Source organism: Canis lupus, chromosome X (genome assembly GCF_048164855.1).
Source record: "Canis lupus baileyi chromosome X, mCanLup2.hap1, whole genome shotgun sequence".
Classification (NCBI taxonomy): Eukaryota; Metazoa; Chordata; class Mammalia; order Carnivora; family Canidae; genus Canis; species Canis lupus.
The window spans coordinates 5861113-5871401 of record NC_132876.1 but is presented as its reverse complement, the minus strand read 5'-3'; positions in this window follow the sequence as shown (position 1 = coordinate 5871401).

Sequence of the window (10289 nt, the reverse complement as noted above, 5' to 3'; positions counted from 1 at the left end):
TCGAGCCTTCCCTTTCAGCTTCCTGTAAGTTAAATGTCGCCATGGGACTAAGCTCTGGCCAAGGAGACACTGGTGTCATGAAAGTGTCTCGGGAAAATGTGCGGCAGCCTTCCTGGAAGAGCCTGTGGCCTGTGCCCTATAACCTGCTTCTTCAGTTGCTCCTCACTCCTCTTGGCTGAGACGCTTACAGGAACAGCAGCTTGGACCCTGAGGGAACCTTGGGAACCCTGCCTATGTACAGCGGAGGAAAGAAGCCGGGCAGCCCGGGTGGCTCAGGTGTTTAGGGCCACCTTCAGGCCAGGTTATTATCCTGGAGAGCCGGGATCGAGTCTCACGTCGGGCTCCCTGCATGGAGCCTGCTTCTCCCTCTGCCTGTGTCTCTGCCTCTCCCTATCCCTCTGCCTCTGTGTTTGTGTGTGTTTCTCTCTTGAATAGATGGATGAAATCTTAAAGAGAAAACAAGGCAAGAAGTCAGAAGGACTCAGGATTCCAAAGCACTCGGTGGACGAACAGAACCAGCAAACCAGCCCTGAGCTATCTACCTGTGGCTTCCACCTGAGAGAGAAATGACCCTTCCTGGTTTGTGAGCCTCTGTCTGCGGCCCCCGCTAATCACAGCTACAGCCCATCTTAGGGGACCCAGGAAACAACTATCCCAGGCCCCTAAGGGCTCCCAGGGGCCCGACGGGCTAACAGACTTTCTGTTTCCAGCCCAGACAGAGGAACACTGACCACATTTCTAAAGCCTCGCAGTGACTTGAAGGAGTGAAGGGAATGGAGTCAACAGTGAGGCTGGGTCAAACGGGGCGCAAAGGGGATCCTGTCCCAGGGAGACCAGGGTGTCCGCTGCCCTTGCCAGAGACCGTGTTACACCCACCAGACCACGGGGTGCTAAGCCTCTGACCTCCGCTCTTCTCCCCTGCCCTCTCTTTCTCTTCTGCCGCACTGACAACACTCTAAAGTCCTGGGGCGCCTGGGGGCTCAGCGGTTGAGTGTGTGCCTTTGGCTCAGGGCATGACCCCGGGGTCTTAGAGCTGAGTCCTGCATCACGCCCCCCGCGAGGAGCCTGTGTCTCCCTCTGCCTGTGTCTCCTCCTGTCTTTCAGGAATGAATAAGATCTTAGGAAACTAAACCAACCCCTAGAGTCCTGAGGAGGAGAGATCAGCCTTCCTACTTTTCTGTGGTCCAGTGCCTGACTCTGAGCCTTACCTCCCCCAGCGGCTCACAAGTTACTGAGGAAGGGAAACACGATGCTGACAGAGACCAGGAGGATTCCAACCACGTAGGTGACAGTCTCCTTTCGGAATACTCCTCCTCATGTTTAACCTACACCCCTCGCTCTGCTTCAGGAGTTTGCTTGTCTGTGCGACAGCTGCAGCTCACCTGGGATTCCATCCGTGACAGGGCAGCAGAATTGGTAGCCACACGGCTTCTCCATGTGCGTGATGCCTGTCACGCGGCTCAGGGAAAGTACGGAGAGCGCAGGTCTCCCGAAGGCTGCCGCGACGCACCTGCCCATTGCTCTGGAGTGCGGTGTCAGGAGCCCCGCCGCCCCCCCAACACGCGGGGTCCCCATTAGCCACCCTGCTGGGGACCTTCCTGGAAGGCACACCGATGGACAGTGGTTGGGGCCAGTCTCGGATCACCACGTTGCGGCAAAGAGCGCCAGGGTGGGCGAGTCGAGGTTCTACCTCGACCCACCTGCTTCGGGTACTCAGACCACCCATGGACTACTGCAAGGCATGAGTTCGTCCTTGAGGCGTAGTTGGAAGGAAGAGAAGGCGCATAGTCCACCTCAGAGCCCAAGGCTGGGACATGGGCTCGTGCTGTGTTCGGGTGCCGCTCTGTAAACTGCAGGAGGGGTGGGCGGGTAGAGGCAGCTATGGCCTGGAGAGCTGGCATGGCTCTGTCTCTGTGAGCAGACTTCCACCCGTCTTCTATTCAGGATGCCACAAACGTTGTGCAGCCCCCGTCGGCGGGAGAGCACGGACGTCCTCAACACACGAGAATGAAGCCAGGTGGCCCCTAGGGAGGCCAAACCTACAGGTGAAAGCGCAGGAGGTACAAAGAGGCTACCACTTTATGAGCTTTGCCCACGGGCCCGGCCCTTGGATAGATCTGCCCATGTCAAGGTGCGGGATTGGAGGAAGGGGAAATCGAGGTGGCAATGCCAGCAGCCTGGTAATACTGGCATCCGGGAGCCCAGGTCTGTCCAGTGGCTCCCACTGAGTTTGAATGACACCAGGGGCCTCGTACACTGCTAGGCTAGACAGTACAGTATTAGCTTGGTCCCCCCTCCTCTTCCCTATGCGCCTCAGTCCCTGTGTCTCCACCTCATTCAGTCATCAGGGTCCACCAATTCTACCTCAAAAACGTCTCTAGCTCTCTTCCTCCCTTGGGCACTGTCTGCATTCAGGCCCTGATCATTTCTTGCCTTCTGACTGGTCTCCTTTCTCAGGCTCTTGCAATCCCTCCTCCACACTGCTGCTGGGGAACCTCAAGAAGTAGTAACAGGACCACTGAGATAGGCTTTGGACCTTCCATAAGTAAAGGAAGATGTCTACAGTTGAACACCAGCCCACATGAACCGTGCTTCTGTGCGGGGACTCTGCCGCTCTCCAGAGGACCCCACGGGTCACGACAACAGGCACCTTGCAGTTTGCCATCCTGAGAGGGAGTTGGAAGCCAAGAAGTGTGCACTGAAGCTAAGTGGGAAACCCAGAAATGCGGGCCTCTTTCCTCCTCTGTCCTGTATGCAAATGCTCAGTGCTTTCCGACTCTTAAAAATAGTCTTTGCACTTCACATAGCACCTTTCATCAGAGGATCTCACAAAAGGAGCTCAAAACCGTCTCCTCACAGACTCTTGAGCCGCATCCCTCTCTGAGCAATGGGCACCCAGGGGCGCAGGAAGGAAGGAGACCCGGTTCTAGGGCTTCCTTGGGAGGTTTTCATGCTGCTTCTGAATTTCTACCTGGCTCCCTGAAATCCCAGGTAGAACCCCATTTAATAAGAGGAAAAGAAACAGCATCTTGTATGTGGGAGAGAAACGGGGTGGGGGTGGCAAAGAAAGGTAGAATGTAGAAGAACCGAATGGTTATCCATGGCTACTACCTCCCCTGGGAGAGTGGGCAGGGGCTAGAATGATCCCTCCATTCACTTCTGGGTTCCACGGGTTTTTGTTGTGTATATCTTTTTGCAAGAAGGTATAGCTATTTAGAGCTTGGGTAATATCAGAAAGCAATCTCTTAATAACGTCAAGTATCATGAATACTGGTGAAAAGAGAAGTGAAGTATTTCGACGGGTAATATATTAGCACCGAACTGTATGGCCTCACGTTTTTGAGGAATCTAAAGAACAAAACCAATGAATAAACCAAGAAAAATCCGGGATGGACTCATAAAAACAGGGGACAAACTGGTGGTCACCAGAGGGGAAGGGGGTAGGAGCCGGATGAAATGGGCGGAGGGGTTGAAGAGGTACAACTTTCTAGTCACGAAACAAATGAGTCACAGAGATGAAAAGTGCAGGATAGGGAATAGAGTCGATAATACTCTAATAACCACCCATGGCGACAGACAGGGACCACACTTATCATGGTGAGAGCACTGAGTGACTCACAGAAATGTCGAAGCTCTACGTTGTACACCCGAAATAATATAACGTTGCATGTCAACGGTATTTCATAACCTTAAAAAAACTCAAACCCCCAAGATAGTGCTGAATATTTACATCGAATATAATATAGATCAATATTATATTTGTTTCTCCAAAACAAGTGTGAGATACTGTGCGTCTCAAACTGAAAGATATTGAAAGGAAAAGATTTTTAATGATATGTTATCAGTAAAAGGTTCTTATATCCTGTTTGTGATGATAGTTACATGGTTTAATGTCAAAAGTCAGAACTGTACAATAAAAAATTGTGATAGTCAATTATGTCTCTCAATTACGTCTCCAAAAATTAGTAAAACAGTAAGTACCACCAGGAGGTTAATTGTTCACGAGCAACTACCACTTCTAATTGAGGATTTCTGGAGTATAAGCCTGTTTATCAGCTTCCATACAGTATTTCATGGTGAGCTTGATAGCGTCATCAACACCATTTTACAGATGAAAGAACAGATGCTCAGAGATGGAATTTGCCCACCCATGTGCCTGCTAAGCAGCTGATCCGGAATTTTAGTTCACGACCGTGTGACATCCTGCCCTGAACCACCCTCTAAATGCCCATCAACATGGCCCACGTGAGATGGTGCACTCCATCCCTCGGGGCTGTGTTTGCTGCTGACGCCCTTGGCCTCTGGGGAGAATCTGTGGTGAATTCATTACAACTGTGTATTCAGGGTTCACCTTCACGTCCAAAGGCAGTAAACTTACACTCCCTGCCCACACTTCCACCACCCTGTCCCAAAGCAGCCTTGGTGGCTAATGCTGCAGGTGTCCGCCTGGTCAAGTCCTGACTAACCACCTGCCCCCAGATGGACCAGCCTCATCTAAATGAAAACCAGAAGCAGTTGGGTCCACCTAGCAAGGCCTGGCCTGTATTCCCTCCACATCCATAGGCTGGGCTCTATGGTGTGCTCTCCCATCTCCAGGGCAGCTGGGCACCCCAACTCCAGTTGCCTTTTGTGGGCCCAAACATCGTTCCAGGAAACTCAGGGAATAGGAGTGACATGTCAAATTATTATTTGCTTGCTGGTTTGTAGGCTCAAGCCAGCCAGGTGTCCTCCCTGTGGGAGGGAGGAAAACACCTCTGTGCCAGGACAGGTAAGGGCAGCAGGGACTCAGCGGGCGCTGGGCTGCAGGAGACCTGAGGCCATTGAAAGTCCCTGCACTGCCCTTCTGTCACCCACTGCTCAGACACAAAACCCAATGGGCGAGTGGGGACACGAGCAGTGCAGTGAGCCTGGCCACTTGCACCTGCCAGGAGCTAGAGAGGGGTACTGGGGGACGGGGTTGGGTTTGGGGTCCTGGAGAAGAGCACAGGATCAGCGGAAGAGTGAGCTCGGGAGAAGGCCAAGGATCCTGAGAGGGCACAGGGTCTGGGGAGAATTGCACTCAGTTTGAGGAGGGTCTGCGAATAGGGTAGGGCAGCGGGGCACTCTTGTGTCTGGAAAAAGCTGCAGGGTATGAGGTCAGAAGAGGAGGTGGGATGGAGGGGTGCAGGGTAAAGTGCAGTGAGCAGATTTCTGGGAGAGGGGTAGGGGAGAGGGTTCCCCGGAGGGGAACGGGATCTGGGGAAAGGGCACAGGACCAGGAGACAGCAGCAGAGACTTGGGCGGGGCACAGGGTCCTGGGGATTTGGAAAGGACCTGGGAGGGAGGTGGGGAGGGCGATGTGATCCAGGAACAGCCTGCAGAAGGGCAGGGGGTCCTGGGGAGGGGCTTGGGGCATGGGACAGGAGCGCGGGGTGAGAGACAGGGCTTGGCATTGGGACAACTGACCGGATCCAGGGAAGGACTCGGGTCTAGGGAAGGAGTGCAGTATCCAAGCAGGACACACACAGAGCGTGGGGAGGGACGTGGAATTGGGACAGGGGTTGAGGACCCAGGAAAGGAAGAAACAGAGTCCAGAGTAGAAGCTCGGGGTCCTGGGGAGGGACTCAGATTCCTGAGGAGCACGAAGTCGCAGGTGTAGGACATTAGGGGACTGAGTCAGCACTTCACCTGCTTCAGATATAGTCCTTGTCCACTTCCCAGGAAATGTACCAGACGATCACATAGAGGATGAGCAGGATCAAGAAGAGGAGCAGAGCCACGAATATGGGCTTGGTCACGGGGGAGACCAGGTCTTCCATAGTCCGGCCAAGGGGGTGCCGTGTGGCCCTGAAGTGGTGACCAGGACCAGAGCAGCACCAGCTACCACCTCCACCTGCACAGACAAGGAACCCTGGCGGGGAGGAAACTTGCCCAGCCACGTTCCTGGCAGCAACATCGCCTGTGCAGCGCTCCAAGGCCATGGGCCAAAGGCTTGGCCAGCACAGGCCAGCGCACACAGAAGTCTCTGTGCCCCTAGCAGTGACCCTTTGGTGGGGGTGTGCCAGTCCGAATTAAAGGAACTAAGGGTTTGAAAGAGGACTGGCAGGCACTGGCGGGGCACCTCCAGAGTGGGCTCGGCATCTCCTTGAGGACCCGAGGCTGCGAAGAAGGGTAGGGTGTCCCCTGTTTACCCCAGAGTGTCCCTAAAGGACGATCCCCCTCCTCTCTCCAGCACTTCGGGAACAAACCTATCAGGGAGGTCGCAAGCTAGCCCCACCCCCATTTCCACACCCTGCCCACTGTAGCTTGTGATGTGCTGAATATAGGGGCCTTGTGTTCGATGGTCAGGAGTCATCAGGCAGGATTTCTTGCGTGTAGGCTTTGTAGAAAGTCCCATTACTGAGCCCGTGTTAGAAGCCAGAGTTTCTCCGTCCTTTCTGAGCATGATTCCCTCCTCTCTTCAGGAGAAACTTTTTCAGGGCTGAATAAAAAATACCAGCTTACAGCCAAAAGGGAATGAACCTTTCTATTCCCCCTCCACCCCCTTCCTGAAAGCTCTGTTCTTGGTTTTCTCCTGCTCTCCAGGTGCTTTCTCAGGTGGAGACAGGCAAATAAATAATCTGTGACTTCTGTACTCCGCACACTCGATCTAGCCTAGTGTAGCAGGTGGGGAACGTGGCATTTTACAAATGGAAATGTCAGAAACAGGAGTGTCAGATTTGAGGATATGAGCTGCACAGGTCAGATCCCCTGTCGCTCCCACAGCTGCCAACCTGAGAGGTAGCAGTGACTGTGGGGAGAGCATTGCCGTCAGAAGGGCCAAGACCATTGTCGCTTTTGGGATGTTGGATGCGATCTTGCTGTTGTGAGAGTGGATGTCTCTGAACAGGCCGAGCTCAGTTCAAGCAGGGGTTATTTTTCCTTGGTCTCTGCTGTCATATTCCTGGATTCCTCGCTGCTTTCCTGAGTCAGTTTACCTTGATTTCCTGGACTGGATCTTTTCCCATTTAGATAGCCACTGCCCTTCCTCCGCATCAGGCCAGTCCAGGGACAATCCACTTTGTTAGATATTAAGTGCCCACTGTGTACAGGGAACCAAGAGGGTATGGCAGGCAAAGCGGCGATTGCTAACACAGAATGTAGGATTCGAATCTAGTGGAGTCCAAAGAAAAGCACGTGAACACCTAGGGCAGAAGCACCCCAAAAGAGGTGTGCAGATGAGAGGTGGAAGGGTGAGATTGGGTCTCTGTGGCAGAACAGGGGAAGGCTCCATGGAAGAGGTAGCCATAGGAGAGAGAGGGGGAAGGTCGCCGCAGGTGGAAAAAATATCCAAGCAAAATGTAAGTGCAAAGGGCCGTCCTATTTGGAAGTGGTGATGGGGCCCTCTGTGGCCAGGACCTAGGGTGCATGGGACAGAGCATGGCGAAAGGATCACCGGAGTGCCGTCCTGGAGGGGGCCGAGTGGGTTATGAAAAAGAAGGAAGATTTTCAACTGTGGCAGAAACATTGAGCCAGCGGGGGCTCAGTGTTGTCAGTGCTTCTAAGGTTTGAGAGAGCTCAAGCTGTCATTCCAGACTTTGATGTGGCATCTCCCAATTTTAAATGCTGGTGATCATTGTGGAAATTATAAGGTATCCAGTCTTTATCTCCCACACTGGCATGCCCCTTCCCTGTTTCCCACATGGGACTCCCTCTTCTTTTCCTTGCCCTCCGCATCCCGGGCAGTGCGGTGCCCGGCAGAGGAGGCATTTGTGGGTAACAGGTGGTAGATGGGAAGGAGTGGATGGAGGAACGCCTGGGTGGCTCGGTGGTTGAGCATCTGCTTTCGGCTCATCTGCTTTCCTGTGTGTCTGCCTCCCTCTGTGCGTGCCTTTCAAGAATACAGAAATGAAATGTTTAAAAAATATTCCATTTGTATATACCACATTCTATACTCTGTTTTAAAAAGATTTTATTTTTTGGGGGAGAGAGATAGTTCATGAGTAAGAATGGAAGGGGCGGTGGGAGAGCAGGGAGCCTGACATGGGGCACAATCCCGGGACCCTGGGATCATGATCTGAGCTGAAGGCAGACGCTTAACCAACTGAGCCAGGCAGGTGCCCCTGTACTTTCTTTATCCATTGACCCACTGATGGACACTTAGGTTGTTTCTGTGTCTTGACTATTCTGAAAAAATGCTTCTACGAACATGGGAGGGGTGTGCAGATATCTTGTCAACACAGTGTTTTCATTTCCTTTGGATATATTCCCTACGATGGAGTTTCTGGGTGGTACGGGAGTTGTACTCTTTCTAAAAGTCTTAATGGCTGAAGTCTGGGAATTGAGAGGCCATGACTCTTTGACTTCTTGATTCGCTTTCATTGACTTGTTCTAGAACTTTTCCGGTTTTGTAAATCAAGTGACAATTTACCGGGCTTTCTATCTATTTCACTTGTCAGAACAGCATGATCAACTAGCCAGCACATAGATCTGCACATGTCAGACTATTCTGATAGCTGCCTTGACGCTGCTGTCCAGTACCATAACCACACTCACCTGGCCTTCGGCACTTGGGGGCTGCCCCTTGGCCCCTGCCACCTGAGGATTCCTATTCATTTAGGTTTCCCATTTCAGTGACTGAACTTCCCACCCTAAAGTCTGAGCTGTGGAGAACAATCACAGAGCCCTTCAAGGATGCTGGGGTTCCCCCCATAAATTAATTCTCACAGCTGTGGTGAAGGGCATGTCCATTGCACCTTCACAATACGTGGATAGGTCTTAGATGGCAATCCCCCTGAGGCTTTGTGTCCCTTCCTCTATATTAAACCAAGGCAGTCCTTGCATTTCCAACCCACTCATAGGCCACCTTGTGTTCCAGGTCTCAGCCCATGAACTATTAGAACTTTCTAATTACCAAAGCTGCAACATTAAATGCAGTCGAGTTCTCCTCCAGTTAATTAATTTCTATTCCTCAATTGTTGAATATTTTAATCCTGAAAGGTGTTGGATTTTGTCAAGGACTTTTTCAGTTGTTGTTTTTTAAGATGATCATGTGCCTTCCCTCCTTCATTCTGTGGATATATCTTATTTGATTGCTTTTCATGTGTTGAAACAATCCTGCTGGTAGTCAGCAAAGGGGAAATTTAGGTGGGCTCAGTTTTCACTGAAGCCCCAAGCTAGAAGCTCCAGGTTCCTTAAAGTGGTTCCGCCTCTGACTCACAGGCCTGACAGAGCCAAGGTAGGGAGGGTAACAAGGCTCCAGGTAGACAGGAATAAATCCCATTCCATTAAATGTGGAATCCTTTTTATATGCTACCGGATTCAGTTAGACAGGATTTCGTTGAGGATATTTGCATTTATACTCATAAAAAATATTGATCTATGCCTTCTTTTCCTGTGATACCTTTTTCTGGGTTAGGTATTAAGGTAGTTCTGGCATCATCGAATGAGTTAGGAAGTGTTCTCTTTTCATCTTTCGGTAAACACTTCGTGGCATTTACCAGTGAAGCCGTATGATGTGAAGCTTTTGTCTGGTAGAAGTGTTTGGTGACTAATTCAATGTCTTGTGTTGTAGGTCCATTCAGATTTTCTACTTCTCTTTTTTTTTTCTCTTTTTTTTCTCTTTTTTTTTTTCTTTTTTTTTTCTCTTTTTTTTTCTACTTCTCTTTGAGCTAATTTTTCTACTTTGTATCTTGGACATTTGTTCTAGGACTTCATCCTTTTTTCATCCTAACTAATTTCTCGCCATGCTGTTTGTAGACTCTCATCCTTCTTTTCTTGTAAGGTCATTAGTAATGTCTCTCTTTCATCCCTGATTCTGATCATTTTGGCTGTTTTCTCATTGCTTTCATGGAAGAGGGATATTAGGAGGTCATTTCTTTAACATTTTTCTGATGTCATTGCTTGTATAATTGCTTATGTGACTGTCAAATATATTTGGAAAGCCCTCTAATCATCGTTGGTAACTCTCATTAGGAGACTGATTGCAATGATTTCCAGTGAACGATCTGATTCATCTCATAAGTTATTCCATAGAATTTGTTTGACTTTGAAATACCAAATTTTTTTTTAAATTTTTTATTTTATTTTATTTTATTTTTTTTATGATAGTCACAGAGAGAGAGAGAGAGAGAGGCAGAGACACAGGCAGAGGGAGAAGCAGGCTCCATGCACCGGGAGCCCGATGTGGGATTCGATCCCGGGTCTCCAGGATCACGCCCTGGGCCAAAGGCAGGCGCCAAACCGCTGCTCCACCCAGGGATCCCCTGAAATACCAAATTTTTACCAATATCTAAATGTGTATTATTTCTCAGGCATTGAAGTGAACATAA